Source organism: Castor canadensis, chromosome 3, assembly GCF_047511655.1.
Source record: "Castor canadensis chromosome 3, mCasCan1.hap1v2, whole genome shotgun sequence".
NCBI lineage: Eukaryota > Metazoa > Chordata > Mammalia > Rodentia > Castoridae > Castor > Castor canadensis.
In genome coordinates, this window is record NC_133388.1 from 101,792,348 (window position 1) to 101,809,796 (window position 17,449).

A 17,449-nucleotide genomic window follows, 5' to 3' on the forward strand; every position below is an offset into this window, starting at 1 on the left:
GAAGGGGTGGGAGGCAAGAAGGAGAGATGGTCCAAACAATGTATGCACATATGAATAAATGAATAAACAGTAAAAAATATTTAGGTATTCATATTTTCTGGACATTAATCCTTTGTCTGAAGAATAGTTAATATTTTGTCCCAGTTCTCAAGTTGTATCTTCATTCTGGTTTTATTTCTTTTGCTGTGCAGAAGCTTTTGAGTCTGAAGCAATCCCATTTGTCAATTTCTGCTACTATTTCCTGAACTATTGAGGTCCTATTCTGAAAGTCATTGCCTATGTCTATATTCTGAAGTATTTCCTCTGTTTTCCTCCAGTAGTTTCAAAGTTTCACGTCTTATTTGTATGTCTCTGATCCATTTTGTGTTGATTTTTTTATGGAGCTTGAGTTAAGAATCTACCTTTAATCTTCTACACAATTTTGCCAACACCATCTTTTGAAGAGGCTCTTTTTGATAGCTTTTCCAAGAATCAAATAGCTATAGCAGTGTGGGTTTATTTCTGGTCCTCTATTCTATTCCATAGGTCTGTTTCTGTGCCAGTACAATGCTGGTCTTGTTACCATGGCTCAATTGTATAATTTGAAATCCAGGCTCTGCTTTTCTTGCTCAATCCAGAGTTTTGGCACTTCAGGTCTATTTGTACTTCTAAATGAATTTAAGAATTTTTTTCCTATGTTTCCTATAATGTCAGTGGAATATTGATGGGGATTGCATTGAATCTTTCAATTACTTTAGGTACTTTTTGTAATATAGCCATTTTCACAATATTCATTGTTCTGATTTATGAACATGGAAGATCATTCCATCTTTTAGTGTCTTCTTCAATTTCTTTCTTCAGTGTTTTATAGTTTTCATTCTTGAGGTCTCTTACTTCCTTTGTTAGGCTCATTCCTAGGTATTTTTTAAGGCTATTGTCAATGGGATTATTTTTCTGATTTCTGTCTCAACATGTTTTTTATTGGTATATAGAAAAGCCAGTGATTTGTATGTTGATTTTGTATCCTTCCACTTTGCTATACTTAGTAAATCTAAGAGCTTTCTGGTAGAGTTTTTAGGAACTTTTAAGTATAGAATCATGTCTTCTACAAATGCAGGTAATTTGACTTCTTCCTTTCCTATTATTTTCCTTTGTATTTCTTTCTCTTGCCTTATTGCTTTTCCAAAGGATTCAAGCACCATATTAAATAAGAGTTGAGGGTGGACAACTTCATTCCTAATATTAGAGGAAATGCTCTTAGTTTTTCACCACTCAGTACAATGCTGACTATTCACTATGTTGACCTATGTTATGTTGCATCATGTCCCTTTTATTCTTGTTGTCTTCAGAGCTTTCATCATAAATAGATGCACAATTTTGTCAAAGACTTTCTAAGCATCTATTGAGAAGATCATGTAAATTTTTTCCTCTGAAGTGTAGTTCAGTCTTCCTGTATTTTTATAGTTTCTGTAGTTTCTCTTGCTATTGATTTCTAATTTTATTTCATTGTGATCAGACAGAAGACATTATTTCTATTCTTCTATTTGTGAAGACTTGCTTTCTGGCCTAAAATACAATCTATTTTGGAGAAAGTTGTATGGACTGCTGAGAAAAATGTGCATTCTAGATTATTGGATAAAATATTCTGTAAATGTCTGTTAAGTCCATTTTATATATCATGCAGTTTAACATTGCATGTTCTTTGTTGATTTCTTTTAGGGGGTGTAGGGAATCTATTGATGAGAGTAGCAATTGAAATTCCCTACTGTTATTGTAAATGGACTTATCTGTTTCTTTATGTCCAGCAGTATATGTTTTATGACATTGGCCACCCCAATGTTTGGTGTATTCTATTTATAACTGTCACATCTTAACTAATGGATTTTCCCCTTTATTAGCAATGTAGTGACCTTCTTCATAATTTTTTACTAATTCTTCCTTGAATTGTGCTTTTCAGTTATGAATAAAGTGGCTTCTGCTTTGTTTTTTGACCCTATTTTCTTGGAATAAAATTATGCCTTTTTTCATTTTGAGTCTGTATGTGTCTTTGCCAGTGACTTGAGCTTTTTGTACACATAAAACATTGATCTAGTCTATGCCTTTTATTTGGAAAGCTTAGACTGTACATTTAGTACTATATTCAAGACATAAGTACTAACTTCCTTTTTGTTCATCATAGAGATTTTTGGTTTTCTGGGTTAATAATGTGTGATTCTTTCTTAATTTTCATTCCTTATCTATTCTCATAATCAGTTTCTCATCTTTCTTCTTTTCCTGTGCATAGTATTTACTTAAGAATCTTCTGCAATACTGACTTAGTGGTCATGAATTGCTTTAGCTTATGCTTATCATAGAAAGTCTTTATTTTTCCTTTGATTTTAAAGAATATATCTGCTGGATGTTCTGGTCTTGTTTGGCATTTATTTTGTTTCAAGGATTGAAACATATCAGTGTACGCTTTACTGGCCATCACTTTTTGCTGAGAGGCCTACTATTATTCTGATAGGTTTGCCTTTTAAGTAACTTGGCAGTTGTCTCTTGAATCTTTCAGTAATCATCCTTTGCTCTGTGTTCTTAGCAGTTTAGCATAACGAGTCATTGAGAGGTTCTTTTTTGGTCACATAAATTTGGGGTTCCAAATACCTCATGTACTTGGGTGTCTATTTCATTCCCTAGATATGGGAAGTTTTCTGCTATAATTTCTTTGAATAACTTCTCTATGCCTATAGTATGAATCTCTGTTCCCTCTTTGACATGATAGATTCACTGGTTTAGTCTTTTACTCACATCACAGACGTGTTGGATGTGGTCATGATTGTTTCTTTTTTTATTACTGTCCATATGTGACATTTTCTCAACCTTGTTTTCAGTCTTTGATATTCTTTTGTTATCCTGGTCTAGTCTATTGGTGATGCTTTCCATTGTGTTTTTTGTTTATTGAGTTTTACTTATTGAGCTAGATTTACATTTTTTTTTCAGAATTTCAATCTCTTTCCTGAATTTCGTGTACAAGTCATTGAATTCCTCATCCAGATATTGAAATGACCTCTTTACTTTGTCTGCTTATTTGTATCTTCTTTGAGATATTAATGATTTTGAAACCTAGATTTTCAATTCTTTGGCATTTCAACCATTTCACTATCTTTAGGTTCAGTTAACTGAAGAGTTGTGAGCTTTTGGATAACTCATATTTCCTTGCTTTTTCACACTTCTTGTGTTTCTCAGTAGCAATTTGTGCATATTGGGGGTGGATGTCCCTTCCAGTTTTATTTTTGGAGTATTCTTACTGAAAAGCCATCTGTTAAGGACACACTCTCTAGTAGCACTCAGAGAGGATAAAACAAACCATAACAGCAATGACACCAAAACAAACCAGAGATAGAAATTCAATTAAAACCAACAACTACACAACCAATAACCAAAGAAAATGAAATGACAAAAATAATATAGACTAAACTGTGATGTCAAAAATTAACCAAGAAAGAAACAACAATAAAAAATGAATAAACTAAAGAAAGGGACACAGAAAGAAAACAAATCAGGAAGATGCAAAATTAAGTAAAGAAAAAGAAAAAGAAAAAGGAGAATAATGTTTGTCATGGTAGCAAAGCAAAGGAATATATTTATGATCACTTTTCTTACAAAAATTCAAAGTTATGGCAAAATTTTCTGAAAGACAGACTGCATGTATTCACAAAAAAATTAAAAAGGAGAATAATGTGAGCAATGGGAAGGTAAAATAGCAACAGATACAATGATCTCATTGTAAAATAAAAAACATGTAAATAAAACTCATTTGTGCCTAAATATATTTAATCATATTAATAGAATTTGAACCTTATTTATTCCTTTTAGCTATCTATACACATCAATTTAATTAAAAAATGTTTTATGTTATATCAGTGAAACCTCAAGATTTTTTTCCTTTAAATTCACTCTTTGAGAAAAGCAAAATTATGAGGTGACCATTGGGATTCAAAATGTCAGCAAAATTGGTCAAATCTGAGCTATGGAAAAGAGAATGGATAATATTATAGAAAATGTCAAACTATTAATTCTTATACATTTTTAATTCTACCATCTCTAAATATATTTATAGTGAACACTCCATGGCTTCTCATTTGAACATAATTCTTATCCTGAGCCTAGTTCCTGAGCATTCATCATAGCTGTGTCTTCTTTGATTGAATCCCCTGCACTCCTGCTGCACTTTCCTCAGAAAGTGTGGTGACAAAGGTTTCAGTGGTCACTGCAGCAAGTTACATCTCCACAATGCCAACTCCAGCAACACTGAAATTACAAAAGCAAGATAACTCTTCTCACATAACCTTTAGAATAATCTATCTCTGAGCTATTATTGTCCTCAGTGATTGGTTTAATATAAATTATAACCATAGTTAAAAGGTATAAGATTGTAAAGACATCATTTAATCTGTTGGGCATAGCTGCTTTAGACATAAATGATCAGATCCTTCATCTGTATGCTTGAGTTGTGTTATTTTTATTAGTCTTTGTAATATCATTTTGTTTTTATAATAGTAAACATACTTTGCATTGAATTTCCACTGATAATCACTTGTATACTTGAATTTTCTCATTTATGTGGTGGATTTGAACTTTGTGGAAGAACAATGCCTTAATATTTCTTGCTTTCCAATTCACTGACACCTCTTTTTCAGCATTTCATTCCTTGAGACCAATTGGTATTCTGTATCTGTGTATGATTTTATACACGAAAATGCCAAAATTGGTAAACAAGTACTTTGTAGAGTGGACCAAAAAATTTAGAACATTATAACTTATCTTGAACATCTTCAAACACAGCAGGATGCTGTAAGAACTCTAAATCCTTGGTATAATCTATTTATCTTCCCCTGTTTCAGAGACTGTATAGATCCCTATAACTGTTCTTTCACTGGAAATTTTTAATTTAGCTTATGAAAACCAGTAGAATAATAGAGAGATATAAGAACAAACCTATCCCTAGTGAGAAAAATATTCCAAGATTACATTGTTTTTATTAGTGAAAATAACCATATTTCTTAAAAAAGATAACTTGTTTTTGAAACTTCATTGCTTTTTTAGGTCATTAAATATTCACTTTCGCTAGTGTATCAGTCAACCCACTGGACATAGTGCAGTGACAAGTTTCTTAAAAATCTCAGAGGCATATCTGTGTTTCACTAAACTTGTCTTGAGGAATAACAGAGCTTGCATCACCTGAAACACCATTGCCTTATGTGACCAGTTAGCTTTTTTAGAAAATCTTGCTTCTAACAGCCACATATATGACTTACAAAAGATGCAGTTGCTTACAGTGTATAGGGATTTCCTAAGAGAGAAATGTCATAAGAATCTGATGCTCCTGGGGAGAACAAGGGGCAGAAGAATATGAGGTGCCAAAGACTGGGTTCTGTCTAATTTAGTACTTCATTTTCTTCATATCTAAAGCACAAACAAATTATCACTTATCTCATGGTTATTAAGATAACTTAATGAGTTCTGATATGGGTTAGTCAGCTTTCTGTTACTGTAACAGCTCTCTGAGGCAATCAGCTTTTTAAGGGGAAAGGTTTATTTTGACTGACAATTTGGAGCTTCAGTCTATGGTGTGTTGGCCTCTTAGTTCAAGGCCAGTGCTAAAGCAGAACATCATGGCAGCAGTGTGTAGCAGAGGAAGCCCTCACTTTGTGGCCAGAAGCAAAAGAGATGAAGAGGAGGTGGCTGGAGTCCTAAAATCTCCTTTAAAGGCACAACCTCAATGACAGAATACCTCCCACAAGGCCCCACCTGTTAAAGATTTCACACTTCTCAATAGAGTCATTGTCTGTGGGGCACTTATCCAAACCATAGCACTATATTTAAAATGTTTAGGAAGTGCTCATTAGCTATTAGTTGTTAAAATTCAATATAGATTTCTCAATTTTCCATATCTGGCTATAACCATGTTTATCTTAAGCTTTCTCTATCACTGATACAATATTGATTTTTTGTCTTAATTTTGTTATTAGCCATTATACTACATAAATTTATATTTTTAAAAAGTAATCTTTATTGAGTGATTATAACAATTGTCAAGTGACAATCATAGGCTAATAACAAGTTATTCTTTTCCAACGGGCTTCTAAAATCTTTCTATAGATCAAGTCATAATGTTAATTATATGTGTTGATTGCAGCTTCCATGTATTGTTAATTTTATTCTTGATAAGGATTTTTTGAACATGAAAGGTTTTATTTTATTTTAATTTTTATTATCATATTATTGTACTGTGTTGTACATTGTGACTTTTACAAAAGTTCTTACAATGTATCATTGTTGAATTCATTCCCTGCATCATTCTCCTTTATCCTCCCTCCCAATATTCCAGGAATAGTTTAAACAGATCTTATTTTTCCATTAAATGTGTACATAATATTTTCACTATATTCTCCCTCATATAGCCTTTCCTAAACTAATTCTGTGTTTAAAACTCTATCCAATCTACTTGGTCTCATGGTCATATTTGGTATCTTATAACTTGGTCCTTCCAAATAAAGGTGAACATTTAACAATAGATGAAAGATTAACAAGATATATAAGAGCAAGATATGTAATATGATATATAGCACATATAAAATAATATTTCAATTATTTCAGCCTACATATAGCCATTTTAAACTATTTTATATGAATATTTCCATAAACTTATTTTCTTTTCAGTGTTATTAGGTACCTCATAGCAGAATAGCATTTATTCTTATGCACTCAATGTTTTCCTCCAATTTTGGTGACTGTACGACACAGAGGAGCTAAGCTATTTATTTCAGTTAAAAATCAGTTTCTACCTTAGGAGGATGGCATGTTATGTATTGAGCAAAAGGGTGTTACAGAGATTTATTTCAGCCTGACTTACTCACAGAGAGGTGGAAAAGGACTTATCTGGAGATTAAAGCAACTCGAATGCAAGAGAATTGGGGCTTTAAAAAGTCTATTCTTCCCAGGGATGGTGGCACACATCTATAATCCCGAATATGTGGGAGGCCAGCATAGACAGGTAGCAAGTTTGAGGTCAGCTTAGACAATGTAATGAAACTTTGCTTCAAAATATACATACACATATACATATGTGTATATATAGTATATTCATATATGTATACATATTATATATTCATTTATGTATACATATTACATATTGTTTTATTTTATATTATATATGTATATACATATATATGTATAATTTGTTTTAAAAATCTATTCTCATCCAAATCAAGTAATGATTCAATGTCTTACTCTATGCTTGTCTTCTTTTTATGGATGAAATGATTATAAAATAGATGGGCATTGCTTCCAGAAGGTCACTGCTGAATGAGAAGCATATTACATAGTTAGGAATGGTAGTCTACAGCTGTAATTATAGTTCTGAACTGACTCAGGCAGGAGGATGGAGAGTTCAAGGCCAGTCTGGGATACAGAGGGAGATCCTGCCTCAGAAAACAGAAAAATAAAATAATACATTATATGAAAGAATCATCTCTGGTCCATGGAAAGCTCTTCTATTTTAGTGGCTTTGTGTTGGGTTTTAAGATCAGTTCCCATTAGGTGCACAGAGCATATTGTTAATGAACTATATGGCTTGTCCCTACCCAAGAACCAAGGAGGTGGCTTGCATAAGAATCCCCGGGGTGACTGGTGCATCACTTGGTGTTCTCAGCACAGTGCAGATGTGTGAGGAAGCCACAAAGGAAGGGAGGAAAAGAGAGTGTGGTAAGAGAGTCCCTTGCCCCCAGGCACAATGAATTGTTACAAGCTACTTGACAGCTATTCAGTTTGTCCCTGGTATCATTTGATTATTATAATATTACTATTTTCTCCTCATATCCATTATTGTAAGAGAAATTCAAATACTTCTGTGGTGGAAGAATCAAATTCTCTTATTTCCCTGTACTTATATATAAATTCCATGGATTTACAGTGTATGATAGTGATGCCTTCCAAAAAGACTCACAATTGTGCTGACTGCAGAAACAAGAAAATGCAATTCATGTATCTCTCTTCTCTACAGTACAAACACTAGAAAATATAACAACATAATCACCTTGAAATTGTTTGAAAGTTAGAAAAAACAAGAATAAAACCCCCCCAAAATAAAAGTAATCGTGATGGCTGGGTGTAGAATGAAAACTCAGAGCACATCAACTAATCTTATTTCTGTCTAGAAAGCTCCCAAGCACCAAAAGGAGCTGCACTGGAACAGAGCAAATGTGGATCTTTTCTTTTGTAAGGCCTCAAGTAAGTTTTATTTCTGCTTTTTTTCCTCAATGAAAATCTTTTTTAAAATATGAATAAAAAGGAGAAATGATGCCAGTACCTTTATTTTCCAAGGACTTTTTTGTTTCTCATTTAAATATGAGATGTAAGCATGAGATTCTGGAATTTTTTTGACTTTTAGGATTCCCTATAAGCTGTGCCATTTTATAAAGGAGTTGAGTTTTATTGAATTGAAGTAAATGTATTAGCTTTAAAGAAAAGGATCATTAATAAGAGTACAATGAGTCTCCAGGATGTTGAGCTAACAGACTGTATAGGCGTGGGGAGGTTGTGGAGCAGGGTTTGTTTTTCAGTGTCTTAAAGTCTCTCTGCCCCCATGTCCTTTCTAATCTATTTCATGACTGTGACTGCCTTGCAGGATTCTCTGTACTGTACTCCTTCCCTATAGTACAGAAAACCGTAAGTGACTTTCCTTCAGTGCTCTCATGACATATGGAGCTGTCATTACAGCTACTATGTGTGTCCTAATCACCTGACATGTGTGGCTTTTCTCATTAGTGTGCAGCCAGAGAGTATGCTTTTGAGTCCACAGCGGATACCTAGTAAGCACTGAATGTTGCATAAATTACAAGAATTCATGGATGGATTGTATAACTCAATTTCCCCAGTTGAATGAGACACACTCCCATTTGGAGAAACTGGAATTTTACTGCAGTAAGGAGAAAAAAGACAATGTGATTTTCAAAGACTGATGATAATACATGTGGATGAAGTGAGTTTTTCTGCATAAATGACTTTTCAAGTAAAGAAATAAGCATCATATTCAAAGTGACTTTTGCCATTATTCAGTTTGACATACTTCTTAGAACAGAAATTTGTGATGGTGAAGCAGATTCCATGCCAAGAATATAGGCATGTGATAAGAATAGGGACTATTTGTCATTCTATCTTCACTATATCTTCTCTATTTTCTATAGTTGTTTTATTTTAAGAAAAAATTTAAACTTAAAAGCTCCTACAACTTTAATGAAAATTATAGGCTTGAATGGGTTAAAGATTTTATATACCTAACTTGAGAATTTCTCCTTCTGACTGCCCAGACTGCTACTCAGAGTTTGCCATTCTCCTCCCAGCTCAAAGGGTGATAAGAAAGTGTGGCACATGTGGTGTCTCCTGAATCATTACATAATCCACTGAACTGTCACTTCCCCAGTGTCGTTCAGAAAATATGACAATGAACAAAACAGTTTCTTTCATTAAGATTCTTTTAAATCATCTTTACTGAGATGTGATTTTCACAGAATTAATTCAGCTCATTTTTGAGGTAATGTAAGGCTTAACAAATTTCTTCTGTGTTCCTACCATCACACATTATGGTCCCTGACCTGATAATCATATATTAAGTACAGGTATTGAAGTGTCACACCATTCACCATGAATATGAACTATTTATTGTCAATTAAAAATTTTAAAAATTAAGAAAAACACATCTTACAGAAAATACACTTATGCCTCTTTACAGTTAATGCCCTTCCACACCTGACTCCAGGTCATTTTTGGTCTATTTTCTGTCATTAATGAAATCATCATTTGCATTTGGTATTTTTCACTGTGAGTGCTTTGTGATCATCTGTGATATTTCAACAATTGGTAATTCACTACTTATTTTCTGAAGGAAAGTAAGTGTGTATTGATGCTGTTGTTTGGTTATATCATCTGTTGAAACACTTGCAGTATTTCTAGCTGTTGGCTTGAAAGAATAGAGCTGCTTAAACATGCATGTGTGAGTATTTCTACAGACTTATGTTTTTACTTTTTTTAGAGTAAAACTGCTAAAACTTATTGTTTGAACCAAAAGAAAAGACTCAACTGGTTTTTAAAGTTGTATCATTTTATATGCCCATTGGCAACATAAAAGATTATTGGTTGCTGCATAGTCTAACTTACTTTTTTTTTCCTATTTCCATTTTTTCATAAAGTGGTCTATGTTTTCTTCTTGATATGTTGCAGGTTCAGAGTTAAGTGTGACTTACTGTGTGAAGTAAGCCATGAGGATGTTTTCATAACTTTGTTGGTATAATGTTCTCCAGCACTATTTGTTGAAAAGATTTTTTTATCCATTTCCCCCCATGACTGACCTTTGTGAAGGCTTCATTTTCTATCAACACCTGTAATATTTTGGATCTGAACTATCTCTTTCCAAAAGCCTATGGATCAAAGGCTTGGTCTTCAATGAGGCTCAATTTGGAGGTAGTGGATGCTTTAAGAAGTGGGGCACAGTGGCAGGAGGATAGGTTATTGGTGGCATTCTCTTAAGTGCATTGCAGGACCCCAGCCTCTTCTCTTTCAGCTCCCAGCTATGAGGTGAGAAGATTTGGTTTACCACACACTCTTGCCATGATTGTCTGGCACATTATGGTCCCAAAAGCAATGAGCCAATCACATATGAAATAAAATCTCTAACACTGTGAGTCAAAATAACCTTTCTCTCTTTATATTAATCATCTCAAACCTTTTGTTACAGTACAAAAGTACAGACTAACAGAACAGCTTTATGAAAAATGTCTTAAGAATATGATGCACGTCCTTTGAATGCTGAAAAAAGATACTGCCATGTCCCAAGAATTTGTTTATTGTACATTTTCTTCCAGAAAAATTGAAGGATCCATTTGGTTTCTACAAAGACAACATCTAATGGGAGTTTGTTTGAGATTTCTTTAACTCTGTCAATGAATAAAGGAAAATTGACATTTCAAAACATTGGAGGAAATGTTAAGATTTCACAAAATTGATGTAACTTGTTTTTAAACTTTTCTTTCATGTTTCCGTGTAAAGAACTTGGTCATCTTACTTATTTTTTTCCTAAAAATGTTCCTTTTGATGTTACTTTAAGTGGAACTTTCAAATTTCACTTTCAATTTTTAGTGTACAATGGAACTTAACATCTGCAATATTTCCCCATTCATTCTGTGACAACACTAGATTCCCTCAGCATTTCTATCAGTCATTGTGCATATTTCTAAGGATTCCCTACAAATGCAATCCTAATATTGGAACATAAAACCATGTTTTCTTCTTTCTTTGCCATTTCTATAATTGTATTAATTTTCTAGACTCACTCTTCAGAACGAGCTTCATACTCAGTTTTGAAGAGTATTGGTTAGCATGAACATTCTTGCCTTGTTTCAAATATCAGTGGGACAGGGCTCAAAATTATGTTATTATGTTTATTTAGTTTATTTTTAAAATCTTGAATTGTGTTAATGTATGAATATGGAAAATATATTGAATGTTTTTCAAATGTTAAGTCAATCCTGAATTTCTTGGATAAATTCCACTCAGTCAAACTGTACTATAAATTATGAATGCACAAATACTAGATGTATATGTGTATGTATGTATACAGGACTTTTCTCATGACAGTGGAGCATGATAGAATATGAGTGGCCTCACAAACCATCATTTAGCACACAAATTCTTTTGAGCTGGAAGCATTTTATAAATAGCAAATGCAAAAAGGGTGCTCTGGCTTCCCATTCTTCTGCCTGAGAGCAGGAGACAAAACTCCCATACATAAAGATGCTCCCATTGTACCAGGAAGAAAAAATTCTCATCACCAGGAACAAGGATTTAGGTAACTCTTCTTCTGATCTCCCCATATCTTTTATTTACTTTCCTACAATTCTCACTCTTTTTTTGAAGCTACTATACTGTGCAATTAGTGGCTTAATTGCCACTGAGTCTTCATTTTTCCTTTGAGGATTTCCTGGTGCATGTAAAGCTCTATGCGTTTCTCCTGTTAATCCAACTCACATCACTTTAATACTCAGGCCAACCAAGAATCTTAAGAAGGTAAATTTAAAAGTAACTCTTTCCCTATGGAAATATTTATTGTTCTGTAGTTTTCTTATATTGTAATATTTTTATCTGGTTTTCATGTTTGTAGCTGGTATAAAGACTACCCTGGGAAGTATTCTCATCTCTACATTCTGAAAATATTTGGATTACTGATGTCTTCTTAAGGTGTTTGATAGAATTCACCATTAAGGTCATCAAGCCTGGATATTTTTATTTTTGTTTTGTGTTTAGGAAGTGTGCACATAGAGGTGTGTGTACATATTCAAGCTTAATTTTTCCATAGCTTTTCCTTTGAATTTGTCCATCTTTAAATTATTAAACTCATTCATTTAAAATTATTTATCACATTCATTTATTTTGCATGTTTTCATTATTGATACAGGTAAATTGAATTTAGTGTTTTAGTTTAAAATCTAACAGCTCATTGTATAAATCTTACTCATCTTTTTTAAAGGATTAGAATCTTATAATATTTTATTGCTTTCTTCTGTATTTCATCATTTTTCATTTCATTGATGTCAACTTTTATTTTGTACCATGGTGTTTCCTGTACTTACTTTGGATTAATTTACTCTTTCTTATGTCACTTGTTTAGATGGTGTAATATATCATTACATTTGTTTTAGACATTTTTCATTTTTATTATAAATGTTTAAAACCTAAATTTTTGTCTAAGAACTGTACCCACAACTACTGATTTGTTTTTGTACTTTCATTTTCTTTCACTCAAAATATTTCCTGGTTTCCCTGCTGTTCCATATGTGATCCATGGTGTGTGTTTATTTGGTAATGTATTGACTTTCTACATGTAAGCATTGCAGATCTTACTGTTATTCATTTATAATTTAACAAAATGTTCTACAGAACATGTTCTGTAAAATTATAGTTAAATACTTGAGACTGTTTATGCTTTTATCTTATTGACTGATTGATTTGTGAAATGGGTCTTGCTGTATTTCTGAGGCTGGCCTTGAACTTGGACACATATGATCTTCCAGCCTCATCCTCCTTAGTGTTGGGATTCCAGGTGTTCTGCGACCCGATATGTAGTCAATGTTAAAGACTTTTCCATCGTCGTGAAAAAAAATCTGAAGTCTACTGTGATTGAATGCTCTATTAATGTCAGTTAGCTCAACTTTTTAAAATATTGCTTGAGCTTTCTATATTTATTGTTCTTTTCTGTCTACTTCTTCTATCACTTACTGAAAGAGGAATTTTAAAATCCATAAACTAAATTTTTGGATATGTTTATTGCTTCTTTGAGTGTTATAAATGTTTGGGTAAATTATGTTGGATATGTTTATTGCTTCTTTTAGTGTTATAAATGTTTGGGTAAATTATGTTATGTTTATATTGACAGGAAAGTTAATAACTATCACTTGTGTATGACCAGAATATTTTCTAAATTAACTTTTCTTCTCATCATTAGCAACCTGTCATCTGTAACCTTCAAGATATTTCTTGTTTTGAAGTTCACTTTCATGGGTATTAATGTAGTCACTTGAGCTCTCTTATTAACATTTTCCCTGTATGCCTTTTCTGTCCTATTTTTAACCTACAGTAATTATATTGAAAGAGCATTACATTTGACAGGTCTTGATATATGAGACCTTGAATTTTAAAAATTAAGTATGCAAATCTATGCATTTGAATTGAAGATTTTAGAATGTTTGCCTATTGTAATTATTAATAATGTTGTGTTTAAGCTCAGCATTTTTAATTTGTTTTCTGTTTGCACCATATAGCTTTCATTTCTTTTTGGTTTATATTTTACTGCCATTTTTGATTAGTTTAATGTTTTTATTGTGCATTTGATCTGTGCTTCAAATTATGCAATAGACTTTTCTGGCTTATTGCTGGTTGTTGTAGGATTGTGACATGAATCTGAGTCATCAAAGTGACTGTGACAGTATGTTGTGTCACTTCACATAAATGTACCTTAATACACATCAGTGTATTTTCATCTTTCCTCTCTTCCTTTGCAGTGTCTTTTTCATGTATATTTTACTTCACTATATTTATTCACATCAAAATGCAGTTAATAAGTTTTTATTCAATTATTTATCTTTTAGAGAAAATTTTAAAAATTAAAAAAATTTATCCATCTTTTTCTATTTCCAGCACTTTTATTATTTTGCAAATAATGGCAGTTATGTGGTCTCATTTTTTTCAGGGTTATGAAGTTCATAGATTTGTTTGTACAAATTCTGTCTAGTGATGGATATTTTCTTAGTTTTTTATATTCGAAAATACCTGCAATCTGCCTTCATTTCTTTTCAATACAATGTGGAATTTTCAGCTGACAAGGGAATAAATTTTGCTTCATGCTGGAAATCAAGCCTGTGTGCCGTCATTAATTTCACTTTGCCTTGACGTGACTGATTGCCTACTAACAGGGGGCACGGATGAACATTTAAGTTCAGATAATTTTTAAATAGTGCTATAGAGAAAGGAAAAAATCAGACTTTTGGGGGAAATAAGGCACTGAGATATAAAGTTTGAAAAGAGTTTGAACACTGTTTTTATCTGTTTGCCATTATAAACCACATTTTATAAATGCAATCACACACACACACATACCTTCTACTTACCTATATGTGATTACACAGGTGATCAATCAATTATTTGCTAAGCAATATGATATTTGTTTCTAATTGACCTGTACTAAATATATTTTAATATCACAGGTAGAACAAATAAACTTTAAGAAGTATAACATTCATTTAAGGAAATTTGGTAGCCAAAAGTGAAGGGAGAGGATCCTTTTTTCCTTAATAGATTGGAAATGAAAATTTTCACAAGTACATGACTCTTCTTTCACAAAGGATGTCAGTTTGAATTGCTCCAACCACTCTTATCACAACTAGAGAACCATCCCATCCTCAGATGCCCAAGCCTCATTGCCATTACATTTACTCTCCCTAGCTGAGACACAAAGGGCTACAAATGTTCTCTCGTGGACAAACCTTGTTGACTCATTTCCTCCCTTGAGAAAATCAACTTTCATTGTTTTCCCCTTGGATTTTCCCTTTCTTATGTAGGGTACTAAGATTCAGGCTACTCCAAGCAAATGTACATATAGACATTTCTACATGTTCAAACATTCCAATATCCATACACTAAAAATAAAAATCTTCTTGAGCCAGAGCTGGTAGGTCACACCTGTAATCTCAGCTACTTAGGAAGCATGTATCAGGAGGATCTAGGTTTAAGGATAGGTGAGACAAAAAGTTAGCAATACCCCATCTCAACCAACAAGGCAGACTTGGTAATGGAGGCCTGTCATCAAGCTAAATGGGGGGCACAGGAAGGAGGATCATAGTCTGAGACAACCTGGGGGAAAACCTTGGGACCTTATTCAAAAAATACCTGTAAAAGAAAAAGTGCTAGAGATGTGGTTCAAGTGGTAGAGTGCCCACCTAACAAACATGAGGACCAGAGGTCAAACCAGTACTACCAAAAAAAATTAAAAATAAAAATGAAAAAGAAAGTTTTTGATAAACATAGAGAAAGCAATAAAATAACCTACAAGGCCACCATAACCATAACACAATGGCAGTCTTAATAAAAGCACTAGCTCTTTTGTATAGTAATGACAGCTACACCTAGATCTCAGTCTTCTTACTTTTGTAGTTCCTTTTTGGGGCTCATTTATTTCTTTGACACATGGTTCTTCAAAGAAATTCTCCATTAATTAAAACCATTTAATCAATCTGAAAATTATAACACCTGCCAAACCTTCTGCATCCATCATTTATATTGACACAACATCTTTTCAGCTTCTTTATCTCACCAGTTGCTTCTCTGTAGGGCTTAGCAATGAAAGATGAAGACATTTACAAAAACAATAAATTAGAAACTGACACCAAAAGGGGACATTTCTCAGGTTTCTCACATCTGTTTAAAATATTTGTATATATTACTAATCCATTTTCTTAATTTTGTGACAGTTTCTTCCTTTCCACTTCAAAACTTTCCCATGTTTGGCAAAACTTTAGTTCCCTCACTTTGTCCCTTTATACTGATGTCACTTCTGTGTTTCCCTGTTCCTAATGATTCCAATTTAGCTGAGCAAACTCTTAGTTTACTAAGTAAAAAGCAGAGAGAATTTTAAAGGAAGATGTAGTATATAAAGACCATAAATATAAATTTCATAACCTTAATGGAAAAACATAGCTAACCAGCTCTGTTAGGCTTTCTAGTGACTGAAGAGACCGTCATCAGATAGCAAGTGAGCAAGAAGAATCCTTGGTCTGCTACACAGGGTTACAAAGGGTCCTCTTTTTACAATACTGTCTCTGATTTTGCTTACTTTTCCTTGTACCACCAGCAACTCACCCTTGTCACATCCTCCCCCCACACATGGCTCAACCACTCCCAGTCTTCTTTTTAAAAATTTCCTTCCTTCCTTCATTCTTTTCCATTAAAACTTGAAGTGAGACAAACACAATAGGCAATGTTTTTAGTGAATGACTACATTCACTCTAAACTCCTTGCAAATATCATGAACTTTTAAAAGTTGTCTAAGTTCCTTAAAACAGTGTCTATTCCAGCAAGTTACCCAATTTAAATAATAGTAAAAGAATAATAGTAACTTCAATTACAGGTATTTCTGATTTTTTTCTACAATTTCCAAAGGCTTTCTACTTGTATAATAATACCATGCTAACTAATTTATTAGTAACAATTTCATTTTTTGATTTTGAAATTTTATTTTGTAAATATAATTATTCATAAACTGTGTAGAGGTATTTATGCTGCCCACAGAAAATGTAGCACTGGCTGTTTAGTAATAAAATGGGTACAAATACTTATCTGCAGCCATGGAAAGCTATGGCCATTTATTATTTGATATATGCGAAGTTTTTTATGTGTCTATGCTTAAATTTTAAAAATAAAATATTGAACACCTCTATAGAACATTTTCTTGTTTTCTCCCCTGATTCATTTCTTAAATTGAAACAGGGCTGATAAATTTGCTAAATGTGTTTTTTATCTACTAAATTGGACTTTTGTAAGGTGGAATATTTGTAACAGTCAATGAAAAACATGGTTATTCCAGAAGGTCCTCTTTTCTTTCCTGTTAAAGACCTTCTTTGCTGCAAAGATAACATCTTAAGTATTCTGGTTTTTCCTTATTTCTTTGTTTCTAGCTTATTATTTCTTTTTTTTTTTCTTCCATGGTTTCACAGCCCATATGAATCCCTTTCTCTATTACTTCACAGGAAATTTTGGATTTAGCTTATGAAAATCAGCAGAATAAATAGAGAGAAGTCACCAGAATAAATAGAGAGACGTCAGCAGAAAAAATAGAGAGCAGTCAGCAAACCTAACCTAATTTGAAAAATATTCTAAGATTACA